Source organism: Ostrinia nubilalis, chromosome 5 (assembly GCF_963855985.1).
Source record: "Ostrinia nubilalis chromosome 5, ilOstNubi1.1, whole genome shotgun sequence".
Classification (NCBI taxonomy): domain Eukaryota; kingdom Metazoa; phylum Arthropoda; class Insecta; order Lepidoptera; family Crambidae; genus Ostrinia; species Ostrinia nubilalis.
Genome location: NC_087092.1, coordinates 11404585 through 11428232, shown reverse-complemented (window position 1 = coordinate 11428232; position 23648 = coordinate 11404585). Strand labels below are relative to the sequence as shown.

The 23648-nt window shown below is 36.0% G+C and overlaps 1 protein-coding gene across 1 annotated transcript in view; it reads left to right on the top strand.

The window, feature by feature from the left end:
- Positions 1-1354: 1354 nt before the first annotated feature.
- The window catches only part of LOC135072267 (heparan sulfate glucosamine 3-O-sulfotransferase 1), a 59229-nt gene continuing 36935 nt past the window's right edge, over positions 1355-23648 (top strand). The window contains exon 1 of the mRNA XM_063966204.1: positions 1355-1541. The gene's annotated coding sequence lies outside the window, so the exon portion shown is untranslated. The remainder of the gene's footprint in view (positions 1542-23648) is intronic.

Here is a 23648-nt window from a genome sequence, read left to right as displayed (position 1 = left end):
TCTTCTCAACTAAATTAAATGCGTTATGATCGCATTATTTGCAAATGTAAAGAATCTCTTTATTCTAGAATTTATATAAAATATTGAATTATGCGATTTCAGTATAGAATCTAGTAAAATGGTTTTACAAATACCTGTCTCTAAAATGCGTGGTACATTAGTAAGCTACATCTCTTATCCAAACATTAGGATTTCAATTAACTCATTTTTAATGTTATTCTGAAAATATGAGTCATTTAAATTAGCTCTAAGGGTAGGACGTGGTCCGCATACGGGTTTTGTGAGTGAAAAATTAATTAAAACTGTATGCCCAAGGGCTCCAAATGTGTTTATATCAACCTCCTCCTACTCGCTTATGTTAGGTTCATAAATCATATTTTCTTTAGCAAATTATACATTATCATCTCACAGTGATTATAACACACTCTACAAAAAAACACTCATTAAAAAAGTAGAGAAAATTTTACTTGTGATTTTTTGTCTACAAAGGTACTTCATAGCTCATCGACAATTCCTGCCTAAGTATTGGATCAAACAACACAAGAACTCGACGACAGTATAACTTTTTATACTTTCAGATGACTTCAAGAGGAAAATTTTTTTCTTTGCTTACAAAGAAATTCTTGAAAGTTGTTTGAATTATTCCAAAAGGACGGTTCGGTAACGTTGTTTACGTAGCGTGTACACGATCCGCAATCAAATTTTATTGATAGACACTTAATTGCCCGGCCCTACGTTCATGAATACCAAATTATGCAGCATCGACAAATCATAGTAAAACCGAACCTTTTATCGGGAATTGCATATAAATACATTTCATATCTTACGGTCTCTGCTTAGCTACTGTGCTCTGATGTTATATCGCATAAAGATAACTAGTTGCCGAGATAGTTCGATGACAAAACTGCACGATGTTCCTTTCTGACTACAGATGGACATATTATGGAAATCATCGTCTCAAACGTACAGATAAGTGAAGGTTACACGTAAATTATACACGCTTCAGTGCCGAGAATAAGGATCTGTACCGAATAGCGATTGCAATTTAATAACTGCCGACCGTGCGAATTTTCGATTGCTCAACATATACGGTGTATGATATTTCATAACGACGCCTATTTGTGAGTCTAGGGGCGATACGCATAAGAATTCCCGAGCGGGGGGTGCGAGAACCGAGCGCTGGAGATACAAACCGCGGTAAACATCGGATGTGGCAACACCGGGCGGCGAGACTGGCAACACCGGAGCGAGCTTACGGCGGTCCTAGTACGGCGTGTTTATTCTGCCGCGGCTATCGATCGCGCGGGCGCGCGGCGCGCTGGCTCAGTCCCGCACGACGCCCCGAGGAGCCCGCTCGCCTCCTGACGGCCGATGACAGCCGCCGACGCACTGACAACAAACCGCGCCACCAACAATACGCCGCCCGACCACTAGCAAGGTCTCGCACCACTCTCCCGGCTAGTGCGCGCCACAAAACAAAAGAAACCTGTGTCATGTGAAAGTGTCGGTGCTGGCTTGCAGTTTTTCTGGCGGCTGTTCAGGTAAGGTTATAATGACATTATGGCAGTAACTCAGCGGGTTCCCTGAAGGTCAGCGCTGGGCAGTCAAGGCCCTTCGAGGCCACATATGTAATAAAAGCCGTGTTGTTAAGATCCTCTCACAAAGATTAGGCTTTCCCGTAATTATGAAAACGCTTTCCACTATGTAGTTATATGGTTATGTTTGTACTTGGTGTTGTTGCTGCAAATTAGGAAGATGTCTGAATGGTTGGTTCGCTCTCAGAGCATAAATTTGTTATTCACTCACGGTGAAGATGTGAATTAATGAGTATATTTTCAAAGATTATTTCACGCGGGCTAAAGACTTCATATCAAAAAAATGGCGGGAAAAATTCGTCCTCTAATATACAAACCGATCGTTTGTAATGTTTAGGTTAAACAAACAGAACGTAAAGTGGCAGCATTATGTACATAATTTATTACCCGGTCTCAAGTTACCTTAATGATCAAACATCGGTACTACGACGCCGTAGCTAGTTTCCTACATACGCTACGATATCTGTAGCAGCCGTAGTTTGTAGTCTCGTAGCTCGTAGTCTCGTAGTGCGTAGCAATTAAGAGCCATTTTACATTTTCGTGCGAATTTCTAAGATTTCGGAAGCATGAATTACTATCTTAAGCAACACCCAGAGATTATTTATTAACTGCGAAAGATAGGTCAATCCTTGTTGTTGACCAATAATGTAACGGATTTACTAAAACTCTTTTGCTTAATTCGCAGTGCCCCATCTCCCACAACCATTTTACGGAAAAATTGCGCCAGACTCATTTTCAAAGTCCTGTATCTATTATTTATGCTCGTATAATAAACTTAAAAATATATAGTAATCATCGGACATATATTCTTGTAGTCCAATAATCAAACGGATTCTTGAATTTCATTACCGTTATTGAGTAAAATCTAAAAATAATTTGGCAAATTTTTAAGATTTACGTCACATTTTGATCGTGATTTTTGGTTTTAATACACAGCAATAACACAATAAAAGTATCCCAAATTAAAGAATATTCATTGGAGAACTGATTTCTACAGTTATTGTTTAAATATTAGTTACTACTTTGTCAAAATATTGATGTGAATATCAGTATAAATTACAATGCGGAAGCCGACATCGATTAGTATGGCGCGAGCGCCCGTCAAGGCAGGACCTGTGTCATTTTTCCCGCCATGACGTTTACGTGCGTTCGTGTCATGAACCGGTGATTTATACGGCGACCAAATACATTTGATACTATGCCCAGAGGTCCGTTTTGAGTCGGCCGTTTGGTGGTTCGAAACGGACTAATATGCCGATAGGTCCCGGGTTCGATTCCCGGCCGAGCAGAAATTGAAATGATGAATTTTAATTTCATTAACTATGTATACATATTATGTATGAATTTAATTTAATACATAAATTATAAAAAAAGGTTGTAAGTAGTATATCCATTAAGCTAGCACCCTTAACACAAGCATATTAGTTGCTTATTTTGGGACTAGATGGCGCTGTGAAATTGTCCAAAGATTTGTTTATTTATTTATCCGCTTTCAGTTTTGTTTCGTGAAGAAGAAAAAGAACCGTTTTGTTTCGAGAGGGAAGTTTTGTTGTTAAATCTATACTAATAAAAGAGGAAAGATTTGATTATTTGTTTGTTTGAAGGCAATAGGCTCCGAAAAGAAATTCTTTCACTAAATGTTTCCTATGTAGGCTATAAAATATTTTCAAAAACTTTAGTCCAAAATCTTTGATAATTGGACGTTTAATAAATAAATTAGATAACATATTAATAATATTTTTTTGTTTCCAGTACGATTTCAGTACTAGTTTTTAGAAATTCTATGATTTAACAAAAGTGTTATTTTATGAATAATTTATTAACTTGTAAAATATATTCCCTATTGATAGATGACGTGCTTCGTATTTGGTTAAAAAGGTGTAGAATGTTATTTTGGAGATAACTTGCTTTCATAGAGATATAGAAAGATGCTAAGTAATGCGCTGAGTTCGAAACTCAGTGTCAAAGAAATCAAAATATGTGCTCATTATCCACTGCGGTATCAGTATTCAACGTTCGAATAATCTTTAGTAGTATGCAAGCAATGTAAACTGTTTACATTATAACGTCGCTGCTGTCATCATTGCTTTCACAAGCAATAATAATAAATGTTCTGTTTTTGGGCATATTGTTGCGACACCGGTTCCGCCCCCTTGTCACATTTCCCTTTAGTTTATGTGATCTGTGCTTGCTTCGAAGTTGATATCAATTAAATATTCCTTAGTGCTTTTGATTTCAATTATTTTTTTATTTTGACACGTGTTTGAAAAATCAAGGTCAGATTACAATAAAATAACAAATGAAAACGTAACATTGCATTGCAACTTGCAATGTTTCAATATTGATGAGGAGATTCCATTGGAAAGTCTGTATTCATTCCTAGGATTCCCCTAGCCTAACACCATCAAATTCAAGAGAATTCTAGAGAGTGCAGTTTCCCATCTCATGCTTAGGGGCCACGGTTTAAAATAGCGTGGTTGCATAGAGCCTGCAACGGGCAACCGCGTGCGCTGCTCATACCAATTTTCGATACAAAAGCAAGTGTTGGCGCCCTCACGAGTTTTAGCGGATTTCCATGTGGTAGCGGGAGTAGACTTAAGGGAAATCTATGCTTCTCCGACGGTTAGTTGTATGTGGCATGCTCCAGAGTATGCGCACACAATAGCCTGGTGGTTTTAGCACCCAAAGGAAAAACAAAAAACATTGTTTACAAAGAAATCTGCGGTAGGTGTAGTGTTTCAATTTTGTTGTAGAAAGATATCATAATTTTGTAAGTATTCAAATATTGAAACGTATACGTAACGTATTTTGTAGGTTTTATATTAAAAAATATAATAATTTAACAAAATTTATAATTTTTTAGAATAATTTAATTCTATTAGAACCATTTTCCACTTCTTCGCGGAAAAAGTCGCGGGTAAAAAGCTAGTATGAAATATGTAGTATTTCCCGCGGCTTTACCAGCGTGAAATTTAGTTTGCCACAGATCATCATAAATATTTTTTTATTCTGGTCAACGCTAGGGATGGATGAGCGTCGCTGTCGCTGGTGACAGGGTCTTCTGGTTAAGGGTTCATGACGTAGTTCTCAGGCAAAATGAAATCCACTCATAGAAATTAATAAACTCAGTGTATTTACGAGAATAATTACACACAGCACTAGAGTCGTATCGGAACTGAGTGAACCAACGGGGTGCGCCAAAGTTCACCTAAATTTTCAACTCCGAAAATTGGAAGTCCGAAAATGTTCTTCCTAAAATTTTTCATCCTAACAATCACAATTCCTAACTACTCTGTCTCTAATGTTCATAATTCCGAATCATTCAACTTCATAATGTCATTAGCAATAAACATCTATTATACTTTTATTTGTTCTCCTAGATTTTCTCAACATAACCATATTTTACACTATTATTCAAAGTCATATCTTTTTTGTTTAGATTTCTTTCTTTGACGATATATTAAAGTTCCAGAAACGAATCGGTCCTATTCATAATTATTGGTTTAGGTTAGGTTAGAACTGTGACCACAACGCACGAGCCGAGCGAGCGAAGCCAGAGTCCCGCTCCAGTCATTCAGTCAAGTTCCAGAAACGAATCGGTCCTATTCATAATTATTGGTTTAGGTTAGGTTAGAACTGAGACCACAACGCACGAGCCGAGCAAGCGAAGCCGGAGTCCCGCTCCAGTCATTCAGTCAAGTTCCAGAATCGAATCGGTCCTATTCATAATTATTGGTTTAGGTTAGGTTAGAACTGTGACCACAACGCACGAGCCGAGCGAGCGAAGCCAGAGTCCCGCTCCAGTCATTCAGTCAAGTTCCAGAATCGAATCGGTCCTATTCATAATTATTGGTTTAGGTTAGGTTAGAACTGTGACCACAACGCACGAGCCGAGCGAGCGAATCCAGAGTCCCGCTCCAGTCATTCAGTCAAGTTCCAGAAACGAATCGGTCCTATTCATAATTATTGGTTTAGGTTAGGTTAGAACTGTGACCACAACGCACGAGCCGAGCGAGCGAAGCCAGAGTCCCGCTCCAGTCATTCAGTCAAGTTCCAGAAACGAATCGGTCCTATTCATAATTATTGGTTTAGGTTAGGTTAGAACTGTGACCACAACGCACGAGTCGAGCGAGCGAAGCCAGAGTCCCGCTCCAGTCATTCAGTCAAGTTCCAGAAACGAATCGGTCCTATTCATTATTATTGGTTTAGGTTAGGTTAGAACTGTGGCCTTACGTTTCATTCGCAAAGAACGCACTTCTGTACGTAGTATTTATTAATATTCTATGGTATGAGTGAAAATATTATGGTAATGTTTAGGGATAAAAATGTTATGATAAAAAACAGTAGGAGTTTAAATATATTTACATAAATGATATTATTAATTACAATTTTCGGAAACATGAGTGTTATGAACATCGCCGGTAGCACTACAAATAGTATGAATGAAAACTTTAGGATGAAAAATTTTAGGAAGAGTGATCATTCGGATTTAAAATCGTTAGGAAGAACAATTTCGGGTAAATAACTTTAGGTAAGCCAATATGGACCCGAACCAACGGTCTTGCGATAGGAACGTCCGACCCGAATGATAATTGAGCACAGACTGCCTAGTACTGCTGTACTGTACTGTAAAGATTATTATTTTATTTCTAATGACATCATAACTATATATTTGACACTAATTGAAATTGAATTATATGTTTAGACGACCAATACTGCTGGAATTTATTTACTTTTTATTTTTTTATTTATTTTTTGTTTGTAGGTGCGCGTGTAACGCTCGGAACAATATGGGATGAACTAAATTGTCGAATCGCGCGCAATCAATCATTCGATTGCACAAACCGGTTTTGCGGGCGTCGAGACACTCAACAACGCGTAACAATGTCACTCTTTACGAATATTACACATTAACACAATTACTACACACACACCTATACAAACAGTTTTATCTTTTTATTAGTATTCTTTTCATTAGTATTCTTAATAAACGTAGTCATATCATCCTTATCGATTTCCCGCCTTTTGTATTTATCTGTGCACTAATATTACTATTTATGTATGTTTATCTAGACAATTTTGTGCAGCTTTTTTATTTTTTATTTTATTTTACCAATGGTCCGTGACCCTCACTCGGCATGGGGCACACTGAAAACCAGCGCCGTGGCCTTCGTCACCGTGGGCCACGGCATATGCTGAGTGGGGTCCCGTTGCAGTGGGCATCTGGTTGGTGAATGGGTGGCACTGCTCAGTTTACTCTTGTTTTTATTTTTTCTTCTTTTATTATTATGTGCCACTGTCATGTCTATGTAATTGCCTGTATTTGTGTGATGTCCACTGTAATAAATGTATCTTTCTTTCTATCTTTCTTTCTTTCTTTCTTAAAGTTTCATCAAAATTTGTTCAGTAGTTTTTGCGTGAAAGAGTAACAAACTTCAAAACATCCACACAAACTTTCGTATTTATAATATTAGTAAGACTAGTAAGAAGAAAGATAGTAAGATGAATTATTTTAGTTATTTGTTAAATAATAATAATATTTATTTATTTCTTTCTTAGCTCTGTCTGATAATGGATCTGAAGGAGTTGCAATGGCCACCTCCATTGCAAATCCATAACAAAACAATAGAACCCTATGGAGTTTGGGCTTGTGTAATTCGCCTTGACGAATACTTCGTCTAGGTACCTAAATGATATCCAGGGTCCGATGATGGAGCTGTAAGGGGGCAGATTTTTTTTCACTATGTGACTGTCTTTATTTTGTACTTAATATAATATATTTTACATAATTATTATACCTACTCGTGTTTCATTATTAATCGAAATAAGTATAAAAATCTTTAAAAGACTAAATAAACTCTATTAAAATTTTAAATTAATTTATCAAGTTTTAATACCGTATTCTACCTTAAAATTAATAACTTATATCAATTCTTAATACGGTCACGGCTCAAGATTTTTTTGTCCATTTCGGCGTTCTTTTTACTCTTTTGACGTTGCGTTGACAGTTTTTACCTAAATTCGCGCGGAATATTTTTGTGAAATGGCTCTTAAGGGTGCAGTTACACGGGCAATTAAGAGCCATTTCACAAAAAAGTTCCGCGCGAATTTAGGTACAAACTGTCAACGCAACGTAAAAAGAGTAAAAAGAACGCCGAAATGGACAAAAAAATCTTGAGCCGTGACCGTATTAAGACTTGATATAAGTTATTAATATTAAGGTAGAATAAGGTATTAAAACTTTATAAATTAATTTAAAATTTTAATAGAGTTTATGTAATGTTTCAAAATTTTTTATATTTCGATTAATAATAATGAAACACGAATAGGTATAATATGTAAAATATATATTAAGTACAAAATAAAGACAGTCACATAGTGAAAAAAAAATGCCCTCTTACAGCTCTATCATCGGACCCTGGATATCATTTAGGGACGAAGTATTCGTCAAGGCGAATCACACAAGCCCAAACTCCATGGGGTTCTATTGTTTTGTTACGGAGTTGTAATGGAGGTGGCCATTGCAACTCCTCCAGATCCATTATCAGACAGAGCTAAGAAATAAATAAATAAATAATAATAATAATTATTAAACAAAAACTAAAATATTTCATCTAACTATCTTACTTCTTACTAGTCTTACTAATATCATCAATACGAAAGTTTGAATGGATGTCTGGATGTTTGTTACTCTTTCACGCAAAAACTACTGAACAGATTTTGATGAAACTTTACAGTACAGCACAGCAGTACTAGGCAGTCTGTGTTCAACTATCACTCGGGTCGGACGTTCCTATCGCAAAACCGTTGGTTCACTCAGTTCCGATACGACTCTAGTGCTGTGTGTAATTATTCTCGTGAATACACTGAGTTTATAAATTTCTACGAGTGGATTTCATTTTGCCTGAGACCTACGCCATGAACACTGAACAAGAAGACCCTGTCGCCAGCGACAGCGACACTTATCCATCCCTAGCGTTGACCAGAATTGTGCGCATACTATGGAGCATGCTACATACAACTGGCCGTCGGAGAAGCATAGATTTCCCTTAAGTCTACTCCCGCTACCATATGGCACTCCGCTAAAACTCGTGAGGGGCGCCAACACTTGCTTTTGTATCGAAAATTAGTATGAGCAGCGCACGTGGTTGCCCGTTGTAGGCTCTATGCAACCATGCTATTTTAAACCGTGGCCCCTAAGCATGAGATGGGAAACTGCACTCTCTTGAATTCTCTTTAATTTGACGGTATTAGGGGAATCTGCACTCTCTTGAATTCTCTTTAATTTGATGGTATTAGGGGAATCCTAGGAACGAATACAGACTTACAATCGAGTTGCAATGTTACGTTTTCTTGCAATCTGACCTTGATTTTTCAAACACGTGTCAAAATAAAAAAATAATTTTAATCAAAAGCTCTAAGGAATATTTAATTGACATCAATTTCGAAGCAAGCACAGATCACAGAAACTAAAGGGAGATGTGACAAGAGCCGCCCCCTTGAGCCTTGAGCCGGTGTCGCAACAATATGCCCAAAAACAGAACATTGCTTGTGAAAGCAATGATGACAGCAGCGACGTCATAATGTAAACAGTTTACATTGCTTGCATAGTACTAAAGATTATTCGAACGTTAAATACTAATACCAGAGTGGATAATGAGCACATATTTTGATTTCTTTGTGTGTGTGAATTTCTAATGCGACACTGAGTTTCGAACTCAGCGCATTACTTAGCATCTCTCTCTATGGAAGCAAGTTATCTCCAAAATAACATTCTACACCTTTTTAACCTAGTCAGGTAATAATTTTATTAAAATACGAAGCACTTCATCTACACTGGTCATCACAAAAATCGGCCCACCTACGTTTTACAGGAAAACTCGTTTCTACTGACATAATCATGGTTCCCCAACAATATTGGTGTTATTTGAAAGCCCAATAAATATCCTTAAAGAAAAACACATTTAATTTCCTAATAAACGATTAACATATACAATAAATGTGACTTGAAAAACTTGAAAAAAAGACCTCACTTTGGGCTCACCTCTGGGATCAATTAGACCAATTTTTATGGTTATAAAACCAAATAATGATCTCACGTGTCCTCTTTAGCAGATGGATAGCGATTAATCCTAAATTAACAGTTTTATAGCCATAAAAGTTGGCTCAAGCGTAACTACCTATTTTTTGAAGAAGTGACTCTGGATTCTTCTACAGACACATTTTTGGGGTTAAATCCTTTCCTTTAATGAAATGAAGTTTAGAACTAGGCTTTTAAATAGTAATATAGTATAGTAATATTGGTGGGAAGTGGGGATGCATACGTTTGAAAGTGCTTGTCGCGGGTGGGTCGATTTTTATGATGACCAGTGTATTAATAGGATATAAAATATATTTTAGAAGTTAATAAATTAATTATGCATAAAATATAAACCCTTACCCATGTGACATGCAATAAATAATTTGAATTTGAATTTGAATTTGAATAAATGTTACGGTAAATATGATAAATGTGAAAATTATGAATAATCGCCGGTTATTATGAATAATTACCTCATGATTTGGTAAATGTGATTAATATGAGATCATTTATGTGTGTATAAATATAAATAGGCGGCTTAGGGGTGGCCCAAGGGCCACCCCCGCCGCTCCTTAACTTTATTTTTCACTTTAAATCAAAACAATGTTTTATAGGCTTTATGGGAAAGTAACGTTACGCAAAAAACAGTCTAAACTCACTATGCCAAATTATATTAATAAATGATATCAAAATGTTCAAAATGTGAGGCTGTACATGAGCGCTGTACACGATCCGGTGTTCTCTTTTATGATATTTGTTAGTATTAAGATTACATGATAAAATAATCACTGATAAATGTGATTAATTTATCACTTTTACCTCGCCTGTCGGTAATTATTCATACTAACCAGCGATTATTCATAATTTTCAATTTATCACATTAACCGTAACAGATAAGTATACCACTTACATACTTTTTTTTATAATTTATTTATTAAAATAAATACATACATAATACACATAGTTACACCCAGACCCGTCAAAAAAATTCATCCTTTCAGTTTCTGCTCGGCCGGGAATCGAACCCGGGACCTCTCGGCATATTAGTCCGTTTCGAACCACTACACCAAACGGCCGACTTGAAACAGGGACCTCTCGGCATCATAGTATCAAATGTATTTGGTCGCCGTATAAATCACCGTTTCACGACACGAACGCACGTAAACGTCATGGCGGGAAAAGTGACACAGGTCCTGCCTTGACGGGCGCTCGCGCCATACTAATCGATGTCGGCTTGCGTATTGTAATTTATACTGATATTCACATCAATATTTTGACAAAGTGGTTACTAATATTTAAACAATAACTGTAGAAATCTATTCTACAATGCATATTCTTTATTTTGGGATACTTTTATTGCAGTTATTGCTGTGTTTTTAAACCAAAAACCACGATCAAAATGTGACGTTAATCTTCAAATTTGCCAAATTATTTTTAAATTTTACTCAATAATGGTAGTGAAATTCAAGAATCCATTTCATTAATGGACAACAAGAATATATGTCCGATGATTACTATATATTTTTAAGCTTATTATATGAGCATAAATAATAGATACAGGACTTTGAAATTGAGTCTGCGGCAATTTTTCCGTAAAATGGTTGTGGGAGATGGGGCACTGAGAATTAAGCAAAAGAGTTTTAGTAAATCCGTTTCATTAATGGTCAACACTAAGGATTGACCTATCTTTCGCAGTTATTCAATAATATCTGGGTGTTGCTTAAGATAGTAATTCATGCTTCCAAAATCTTAGAAATTCGCACGAAAATGTAAAATGGCTCTTAAAGGCTGCTCGTTAATACGAGAAGTACTAGCTGATTATCAAATCGTCATGAGAATTGCAAAATACTTGAAAAAGACTTTTTTTCTTTATTGAAGTATGAGTAGTGTTCTATTATAACTTACCTTTTACTAAGATTTTGTGTTTATACATATTTTTGCGTTGAAGGAGAAGTGATATACTCTTAGAGACTTTCGTATCATCTAGATACTATTGCTTCAACTTGACGCACTAAATATTTAGTACTATGGAAGCAAGATTATTAGCCCGTTTGCATTAGTCTAATTAGCTGTTCTTGTCTATCAATTATTTCTAAGCAAGTCGTGTGAAGATGGTTGAGAACATTAACGCCCGTGGACATACGAACCAATCACAGAGCTTTTTTCAACGTTGTGCGTTTGGTTTGCTGCTTCACTTAAGCAAGTATCGTTTGTAAATACGGGCGTAAGCTACGAGTACCTACATAAATACTGTCTACTTAGAGGTAAAATTCGGAACGGAATCCATTGTCCTTGTTATTTATCTGACGTAATGTGTGTCAGTGGGATTTGTTTACTCCTCATCTCCCATTAGAGTTAATTAATTGTGTTCCCACTTAAGTAATTGGATTGCATTAAGAATATTTCTTGGCAGAGATGTTACAGAGAAATCTAGGGCGTCGGGTTGAGCCTTATTGTATTTTTCAATCCTCACCGTATTATCTATGAAAGAAAATTTTAGGTATGGTAATGCTCTTTTTCAGTTGTTTTTAGGACACAAACTAAATTGAAAGTAACATGAATCAGCAAAGCTTCTAATAATTGGTTCGAAATTCTGACACCTAGTATTTTTCTTCATTATTAAGCAGACCGATAGACTAAATTGTTTTGGTACGTCTTTTGCTTTAAAAGTTAGTTGGTAAGTTACTAATAGAGCAAGACAATATGATGAATATTTAAAACTCCATAAGTGCAACATAAAGACTTACCAAACTTCTGTCAACAAAACTGGCAGAGTCACGCGCAAAGCCTACCTCTGCGATCGTTTAAAACGAGTTTGCTCTACCGGAGCTTGTTTACCGATCATAATTTAAAAGATGTCATTTTTTATCACCTTAATATCTCGCGTAACAACGGAGGAATGGATAATATTTCAAATTAAAACGACGGAAACGAAATTGGGCCTTACGCTGTAGGATTTCGGTAGAAGATCGCGAGACGTGCCCAATCTCTGGGCTACAGAGTGGTTTACAGTATTTTCTTTTGTCTGGGGAGGTTGTTTATCAGGTAAGAACTGGTCAACATGCTCCATGTAAAATGTGATAATTTGCGTAACTTTATATGCCTGGTGCTCAACTTTCGTCAATAATTAGGTAGGTATATCAATATCTCAGAAACTAAAACACCTACATTTAGCAGGTAGGTCCCTTATAGGGTGTAGACATCCGCTATGAAAGGATTTTACAAAATTCGGGGGTAAATCGGGATACACGCATACGAAGTCGCGGGCGGCCGCTATATTTGTATAATCTCAAGCAAAACGGACTATTTTTTGTAAAAATAACTACTAAATAAGATGTCACAGTTTTTATTCCTTCATTTTGCTTCGCTCGTATAATTTCCATGCATTGTTGGTGAAAAGAATGCTCATAAAAAGTATGTCAATTGACTAGTGCTGTCAACCACCCTATTGTGTAGTACCAAACAATAGTTTTAGACCTCATGGTAACTAGGCATTCACCTACTAAAAAAACATCATAGTAATCAATCATATTCTTTGATATAAATCTACAATAATTTACCTAATTCATAAAAGTATTCTATTTTTTCTAGTAAACCACGACTAGCTTAACTCTTTTGTAACTGTTTGACATTATTTCATTTCTGGAGCACCTTGTTAATAGCTAGATTAATCAAACATACTTCCTAAAATATTACTTCAATATTAACTATTAATCTCAAATAAATACAAATATTGAAACACGAATAATCAATAGACAACTACATTTGGGAAATCAATAGACAAATACATTAGGGAACCTACATTATTATTACACTTATTACTATTTATTACACAAAACAATCACACAAAAAATATTTCTACATCTTATAATTATATTATTAACACATTAAAATCATACACATTACATTCATATATCACGCTAACATACATACATTACGCAAATACAAAATATTTATCCGCACAAGCAAACCCGAATGATACCTCGAGTATGCGGCGGGCGATATACATCGATGCCTAGCTACGTATGCGCGTGGAATGTTCAGGACTGGGACGCCGCTCGGCTGCGCCCGCGGCGATATATCGCCAGTCGAGAAAACACCATCCTACGCATGACCCGTGCCGCTCGACGCGCCCGGCTCGCCTTCCGCGCGTTATCGTATTTGTTTTCGCGTGATAACAAACAACTTTCTGTATCTTTCTTCTTTCTGACTTTCTACTTCACGTGCTGTGTTACTCCTTCTATTCTGTGTTGTCAAATAAACTCTAATAACTGTGATTCGGAACTTTATTTATCACAGTAGTTTACCTACCATAGACACAATATTTAATAGCGATACTCAAACGCTATAATAAGACGCTTTTTACAAAAAATAAATAATATTGTTTCTATTAACCTACGTGTACAAATATGAAGGGATATTATTTGTTCTAGTTAAATTCGTATTGTGTACCTCTCCATTATTTTAGACTCTACCACGATTGTAAAACTGTCTGCTTATGTTTGTGACGATGGATGGATACTTTTCGTTGATATTTACTTATGATGTACCGCGGAAAAATATCAATTACTAAAAATACGCGGAAAAATATCAATTACTAAAATTACGCAGAAAATTATCAATTAATGAAAAAACAAATTGGATGGCTCACACAATATCCGATACAGAAATAGCTTTCATGGTGGAAAGGTAATAGCTTCTGATTTGAAAGACACTAATTTATTTTGAAATCAAATAATAAACATTCCATGTTGTTGTAATCAGTCAGATGTTTTACCGTCCTTGACGTATTTTTACCAATACGCACTGAACATTCTTAGTTTGTCTTTCGGAAAGCTCGCATGCGATTTGCACATTACGTTAATACAGATCGGGCTCTACCTATGACAAACGCGACCCAACATTGGCCCTTCCTCGCCCAACCTTGGTCCGAGGACTCGATGCATAAATCATGCGGATAAGGGACACCCTTATTTAATTAATAAGCCCCTTCAAACATTTGTAGTGTTTTCGACAGTTTTCGGGTTTTAGTAGGAAATATCTAAAGGCTGAGGATACATTGGTGTATTTTATTAATAAACCTGCTTTTGTTTTGTGATGGTGACGAAAACAACTTTGGGCAGCTCACAATTAGGCTTGAACATTAGAGTCAATAATAATTAAATCATACCTAACTTTTCACAATTTTTATCTGAAATATTTTTTGGGATATCTTATCAAAACGATTATGTTATGTTATTACAATAATTGTAATAAAGTGCTCCTTGAACTGAAAAATAATAAAACATATTAAGACGGCATAATTTAAGCTGTGTTCTAACAATTTAGGTGTCTATTTCAAACGATGCTTTACCGGTTTATTCCATACATCCAAGGAATCAATATCCTAGCTATGATTAACATGACAAAGGGGCTTTTCCTTTGTTTTTCGTTGACACAAACTCCAAACCATCAGAGCGCCAACGTGTGTAGCATTTTTTCGAATAACTCTCGGAAAAAGTGCGGAATGTTTTATTATTCCACTCCGTGGGTACTACTGTGACATGTCTGTCAGTCAGTCTCGTAGTACGAATTTTCGCTGACGTACGAGTATATTTGGTTTGCCATTGCAATCAAAATAGATGGCTGCGGTGGTGGTAGTTTTAAACCGACTGCGGCTTGTTTTACCTCGACAGATATTTTTTAAACTTTTTTTTCCAAGATACAATATAACACACTTTTCAAGAACTTACTGGGTACTAAAATATACCTTTTACAATATTTTGTGTTGGAAAAACACGCGGGGATAGTGCAGATTTCAATCCATTACGAATTTCAGAAGACCGATATTTGTTTTTCCAGAAATATAATTGAAACACTACTATAAAAATTTTGTAGGTACCTATGCGTATAATAATAAGCATTAAATAAGTACCCAAGGTGTGCAATACTGGTACATTTGTCGGCCGTTTGGTGTAGTGGTTCAGAACGGACTACTATGCCGAGAGGTCCCGGGTTCGATTCCCGGCCGGGCAGAAATTGAAATGATGAATTTTAATTTCTGTGACGGGTCTGGGTGTTACTATGAATAATAATATGTATGTATTCAATACACAGCCTAATTTCTAAGCGGTGACTTATTTAAAGGACTCAGTGGTTTCATTTGTACGTAGCAACTAGATACCCACCTCGGAACAAAGCTAAAGCTCACTGGTAAGTAAGCACACGTAATAGTACCATTTGTTCTTGAATTAATCATAACCTTTAAAACCTAAACCTATTAACAAAACAAACCAATTTAATATTTCATTTGGCTAACACGTATTTGGCCGTTTGGTAGTTTGCTTTGTACAGCAACGAGCAGGCATTCAAAGATCATTTTTCAATGTTTAATGGAACCGCTTCCATTATAAGCCGTAGTTTGTTCGGCCTTTCTGAATATTGAATCGCGACGGAGTACGAGCTCGAAGGAAATAAAATTTTAGTGACCCTATCACACACGGTAATGATGCTCCAACGAATTTACCGAAAAATGCTTTAGGATTCATAACGGTTTTCCGCTGACATACGATATTTATCAATGACAAGAAAAACTATTTAAATTAAAAAATACTTTCGTCCCCACACAGTGATGTGAACCTATTTGGTTTTTACTTTGTATGGTTTGGTTTTTATGAAAATCACACTCATCATCATCATCATAATTATCATTTCAGCCATATGACGTCCACTGCTGAAAATCGCACTACTTAATTAAAATTACTTAAGATGCCACAGTTTCTTTAGTCATTGCGCGAAAAATAAAAACCTAGATTTCGCCATATTATCACGAAGGTCAAATTAAAAGAATTTCTGTTTTCGCACTATAGTATGACCAACTAAAATAGTTTTCTGATATCTTCGTCAGATATAAAACATATTTTATGACCCAATATTTCTCTGTAATGACAATATCCCGTTTCTACGTTACAGAAGAAAAATGGGCGATATATTCGTAAACCATAATTTAGTTTTATTGCTGTGAAATCCTGGTTCTCCACTTATCAGGATCGGTAAAAGAGGGTTAGCTTCTCTTGACCGGTAACTCTAACAGTAATTATACACTCGGGCAAATAAATTTTAAATATAGTCCCAGTAGATTTGGTTAGATTAATGCACGCATTACGTAATGAAATATGTAAGCAATAAAAAATTATGGGGTACAATCAATTTGAGCTGCCGTGATAACAGCTCGTCATAAACAAGCCAGACTGCTTAATCTGTTTCGTCTGCGATACTGTCTCAAGGATATATTACGGTTGTCCACTTTAACTCTAAAGTTGAAGGTTACTTTTAAGTCTTTTGTATGTTTAAAGCTCTGGAGGTACTGATCCTATTCAGTAGAAAAAAGGCACTAAGTAGATAAGTAAAAAGTTAAAAGGCTACCTCGCTTACAGCCCTGACGACCTTAAGAAAATGGTCCTCTAGTGGCGATAAATTCCCCTCTTGTGGATCTATGATTCTAGGTGATACTTAGGTGTTTGCTAGATGCGAAAGGCCGGTAGTCAATCGAAGTGACTTTTTTTTTAGGAAGCAAGTCCAACATTGGACTTCGAGGTTCATAATAATGGTGTGTAAAAAGAAAAGTGTTTCTGAGAGTTCCCATAGTTAAGGGAAATGATTAGTCTTCAACAAACTAAGCTTCGTATTTATCAAATAACTTTCAAAAATCAATGACAACCATCCAAATCCAAGTAAAATAATTTACATAATTTCTTCTCCCAAAATAATTGGGCACATCGAGGGAGTCCCTTCCAAAGGGAATGTGTTATCGCCTCCAAGTGATGCCTCCGGACCCAACTTTATAATCTTAACTTTCTGGGGAGAAACTAAAACTTCGCAACTACGGTAAAAGGCTACGTGTTTTTTCTTTAAGCAAATACAAAATGCTTTGCGAGTCCCGACGAAATTGAGAGTCCTAAAAGCTATTTTAATTTTAAAATGGCCGTAAAGGATGCCGTTGTTTTATTTGGATTGGCTGCGGTGTTTTCCTCGTCGAACTAGCTGTTACCTAGGTAAGAGCTTTTTCAGTTATAAAAGCAAGGCCTGGAGTGGTTTGTGTTGTTTGCCTCATTGAAATTCTCTTGTTAGACCGACGCCAAAGAATGAATAAGCCACGGCTTTTATTAGCGCTTACGGTGGAACTAAACACGCAGTTAGCTGAGTACTAGCATTGGTTTAGGGGGCATAACAAACTGACCATTGTGCTCTTACACAAAGCTACTGTTTTCGCAAAGCGTGTTTGAATAGATTTTTGGCTTCATTGATCTTGCTAAGCCATTGAAACTTTTTGAGCATCCTTTCCAATATTACTTATAAATAACTATCACAATGTCAAGATTTTAGCTTAGCCTTTTAAAGAAATACGTAACAAAATTAACAATGTGACTCAATTAACTTAGGTGAAACTTGATCGTATTGCACAATGTATTCTGAAGATTACATCACCGAAGAAAAGTTTCATTAAATCCCTGAACTACTGAATTTAGGAAAAATGCTAACAAGAGACTTTAAAACAAATAAGAAACAATGTTAAGTCGTACAAACGTAACTTACATTTAACAAAATTAAGAACTTAATTCAATTAGGGCAAAAGAAACAAGGTGAAAAGGGGCAGTTGTGATTTTATTCAAACCTAAAATAACGTATGCATTTGAAGGCGGCTGAACGAAATCACCCCTAATACGATGGGCTAAAATTAAGTTGGGAGTATGCTAATGAAGGCAAATGTGCCATTCACAAGCCGACGTTGGAATTTTTGTGCCACGGAGCTACAAAAGCTTAGAGACTTTCAAATTAAATAATATAAAGAATAAAATATTCCTTCACCGTCCAAACCATAATGATAAACAGTCTAAGGCAATTTAAGGTTTATTATGACATATTGTACAGTCCACACTATAGTGCAATATGCAGTACGCCCAAATAAAAACAATGGAAAGACAAAATTAGCAATGGCCAAAATATATTGCCCTAATTTTAAGCAGTTAAGCATTTAGCACTGTTTATATTGTAAAAATCCTCAAAGCGTAACGATTTGGGTTTAGGTATGGGTTTTCTGAGCTTTACTTTTTCAAGAAAAGTTTATATCTTCCCTGTGGGCCACGGCTTACTAGGTACCCCCACCCCCCGATCCCTCTCGATCCCGTATATCCTGGTAAAGACATAGGAAAAGCATTAGCTATTGCGGTGTTTCCCCTTTCTTGCTTTGCATATTTATGGAAAATCTTCACTTAATAAGTTATTTACGTTGCCGCAACATGGAGACAAGCTTGCCACAGTTTTACATACCCAAAATCATGGTTGTTTTCCATACGAGTACATTAATGTTCACTGGTGTTTAGGAAAAAATCACTAGGAGGCTTTTTTAGGCACGACACGACCTTCGATTTATAAAGTTATCTAGGTATTTCCAAATTGTTTCACTTTCGAACAAACGCAACGCAATACGGTTTTTCATTTTTGCTCTCTTCGTATTTTATCAAATTATGTAGAGAATCAGTAGTTTTGTTTTGATCATCGATCAATGACTGATTAATTCAGGTTCCTATCAAAGGGATTAACGAACCACGAAAATCCGCTTTCTTTTATCTTTATATTTACATTTATACGGAAAATAAACTTTTTGTATTACCGTATTATCAAAGACCTTGCTTAATCAAGCATACGTTCTTTGACCAAACGAAACTTTACGATCAAAGCGGTTTGACTGTAACTTGTTGACCGCACCGTTTTCAATTTGTATCCTACACAGATAACGTTGAGTAATGTATTAAGCCAGGACAAAATTGACCTTTTCACTTTTTATTGCGTCACAACCAAATCCCTGGCATATTAAATCCTTAGTCCGAATACGTACCGTATTCTATTTGAACGTATACAAAATAAATGAAGCGTGTAACCTAGATGTTTATAAATCCAGGAGTAAAGTGTCGCATGGGTCAAGGTTCTGTATACGTTTTACAAATGTTTTCTGTATAATTTGTTGACGACATTTATAAATAATTATTATTTGTCGATTCTTTTACACTTACTTATTAAAGTTTAATACATAAATTGGTTATCAGAATTATTTCTATCTTGTCTTAGAAATCCAAAAACAAAAACCATGTGTTCTTAATAATTTATTAATCTGATTTTAATAAAATTATTACACACATTTAATCTTATCTTACAAACTGAATTTTAACATGTCCTACAGACAGATTAAGGTGTTTGAAATACTCACTCATCTAAGTTAGATGACACGCAATCCGATGAAGAAGCTAAGAGCCAAAGCGAAAAGTTTAGACAAAACTAAGTTTCATCATTCTTTATTCATCTGAGACTCTCTATCATATTGCCTTTATTATTCCGACTTACAAACAATTTGAACTGGGAACACACAACGGCGATCAGTTATGTAAGGTACGCCGGAGGCCGGTCAAGGTTACCAGAAATATGGTGAGCAAGCCTCGGAGTTGTCTGCCTTAAGGCGTCTATACACATTTTATTTATTTATTTTTATTTAAAATGTTTCTGCCCACAAAAAATACTGCACAAAAGGCAACATTGCATTAACATTGAATTTAATAAAAAAATGGAAATATACAAGTATGCAAGGACGTTAAGTGCATGCAAGTGTATTTCCTTCACACTCGTTACACTTTTGACAGTAGTCGTGATCATCAGAAGTGAATTGCTTTGGGCCGATGTTGCTCGCTTTCGATGTCTCACCATCTTTGCCTGTTGGTGGTTAGCTGTAGGTATGCACTCATGCAGGGGATCGACCACAGCAGTCTTGATCAGGTCTACCTATCCATCGCATTGGTGAACATCCTCGTGACCATTATCGCGCCATTTTATCGATTTTTCGCGATAAGCCCATACATTTGTCGTCTAAAATAATCGATAAGATTTTATCACGACACGCATCCCAGCCCGGCTGGTGCCCTCCACTTTGCCCTGTATTACAAGGCGCTCTTATGGATTTACTTGCGCCATTCACTTCCACATGCCGTTTATAAGCAGGCATGGTACTGTTCCGTTTGACAGGCATGTGTATCGTCACCTTTATGTCCACTCCGCTGGAAATAGCGTGCAATATGACAGGATTAGGCACTCGCTACCGCTTCAGACAATAGAGAAAAGTCACATCTTTAGAAACCTTTTGTGCTCTTATTTCGACATCTGTCGTTTTGTAGGATGCCGATAGACAGTGGCTTTGAGCTTCTAGCAGGCCTGTTCATCTCCGCGAGTTTGCATCGAAAACAAAACACGCGCGACTACCCCTCCTGAGATACCAAATCGACAGGACAATCACGAGCGAGTATTGACGCACGCACGTATTCTTCACCCAATTGCATTGTAAAGACAATAAACCACATGTAAAAACGGTGGAGCAATTAATACTCTGCAGTATTTTTTAATTGCCTGAATAATATTAGAAACACAAAATATAATTCATGCTTATTCATGTATTTCCTCCGCCATTTTTCGCAGTTTGGCACCTCACGTCACACATCATTTTACCGAAGTCAGCCCTATGTCTTCGGCGCAGTACCGATCACTGACGTTTGTCAACAAAATGGTGCTCGACTCTTGAGACAAGCTAAATTACACCATATTGTTAACGACATTGAGCATACATTTTTTTAAATACCTTCGCGAAGAAAATCTTCTGTACGAAGTACTTATTATTATTCTGTGCTTCTAGTTTTAGCCTTTTTTGATGATACTTTATTGACAAGACAACCTGCTGTAGGCTAGATAAAATAGCCTAATAGTTTTTGGCGGGTTATGAACAGAACAAATAAGTACATTCAAGGGCTGGTTGATTATTGTTGGTTTTATGTGTAATACGCAACACTCGTACAACAAAGTTAAGTTGTACATAGCCTTGCCTTAAACACATACTTATGCTCAACATTGTCTACTTTTCACAAGTTTGCTTTTTTACCGCCTCGACGCTGCTTTGTACACACAGTGCGCGTTACATTCCGAAAAACAAAATTTAATTTATTTCACAAAAGAATAAGTGGAACAATACTCGTAAATATGATTTCCACAGGAACGAAAGAAAAGAAAGAAAGTGTTTTAATTAAGTTCGAGTTTGATATCAAAGCAGGAAAAATAATATCCAATTTAAATTTTTTTGGGTGATCTTATTGCTGATTTGAAAATAATGAGTATTCAAGCCAACAGATTCGAATAAGATATGATAAAAGTTTATTAAATCAAAGATTTATGAACATTTTAATGCTGAACAAATAAGAGGAAGTAAAAAATGAAATATTGGCTTGAATCTAATACTTACAAAAAACTTAAAGGCAAGTGAATTATAGAAGTAAAAGATAAGACTACATCCCTATTATATAATAATAATAATATATTGTTACAATGTTAACGAATACGTAATAATACAATGAAAACGAAGTAAGAGTGAAGGTAAGAAATAGACTGATTCTAAAATTGTTGATCGACAGTTTTGTATTCCACAAAACAAAAGCATTCCATTCTATTGTTTTTTATCCCAAAATCTACATGGGCAAAGGAATCAACAATACAGCCATGCCTTAAAAACTCCAAACGAAACATGCCTTTAAAAATATATTTCAGAGCAAGCATGTTTCAATTTTGGCATCACGGCCAGATATGGAGCGGAGCTTAACCGACTATCGAGCCACATTCAAATTTGAGACAAGGCTCAAAATTCAATTTGAACAATTTGCCTGTTTGCAAAAAACATTCCCGAAGCATTTAAATTTCGACTCCGTGTAACAAACTGATGGAAAACATATTTCCCGTTAGAAAAGCCGATTACGCGGCGTTCGACATCTCTCTCTGTAGCGTTTTTCTTCGACTGAAACTATTAAATTGTTTTGTGGAATGAGCATTTAATAAATAGGGAAAAAGGAATTGAGGACGTTGACTTTTGACTGTATGAAATGCCAATACTTATTTATGGTTCGCGCCAATACATTGATGTGAAAAAGAGACCCAACTGAAAGCCATATATTATATGAAATGACACCAAGTAAGATACAAATAAATTATTATTTATAGATAAGAACAGATTAAAGTCGCGTGATTTAAATTGAACGTAGTTGACTCAATGTGAGCGTTATTTCATGTTACGAGTTAGGGATCTCACGATTTAACCTATATCAGTTTGTAACCAAAGGTTTCTTTCTGCACATGACTGTGACTGAGACTATTTACTTCAATCTTAGTCGGAGTTATTTGCATGATTGCTGAAGTCTATTGGCGTTTTTATATACCACAGGGTGTCTCGATGATATACGGTCTATTGGCGTTGTTATACATATACATCCTGTATGATCCGATGATATAGGACAATCATCAGGTTTACCTAACCTAAGTATTTATCTAATAAAATCAATGGTTTTGGTTTCTCCTCTCTCCAAGGTGCTTGAGTAGCTAGGTATTTCATGTTTTTTAATTTTGATTACTTCAATAATTTGATTTACATCCATTTGCGTGCAGTGGACAGGCAGTCCTGATTGCCAAACAGTGACTTATTGAGAAGTCTCATGCGATTGATATGAAATTAATGGAAAAATCCCAACAACCATTTTTATTTCTTGTTTGGGACACATTTACCACAAGCTTTTTCATTTATTAATGTAGAAACTTCATTTTCACTTCATTTATTTGAAATATTACATAAGCTTGCGACATTCATAACTTTTATGCATGTTAATTTGGTATTAAGAGTCTAAATATGGACTATGGCTACACGTATTCAAGTTCATGATTTGCGTGTGTATCAACAGTCGCCATGGAACTGAAAAGGCGAACAACCAACAAATACTACTATAGGAAGGTCATTTATTTAACTTTTTATTGACACGAATAGGTACTATGTTGCTAATGCCTTTCATGAAATGATACTCGATTCATAAAAGTAGTCAAGTAGTAATAGTTTCAAGCACAGAGTCAAGTCTCTGATTGCT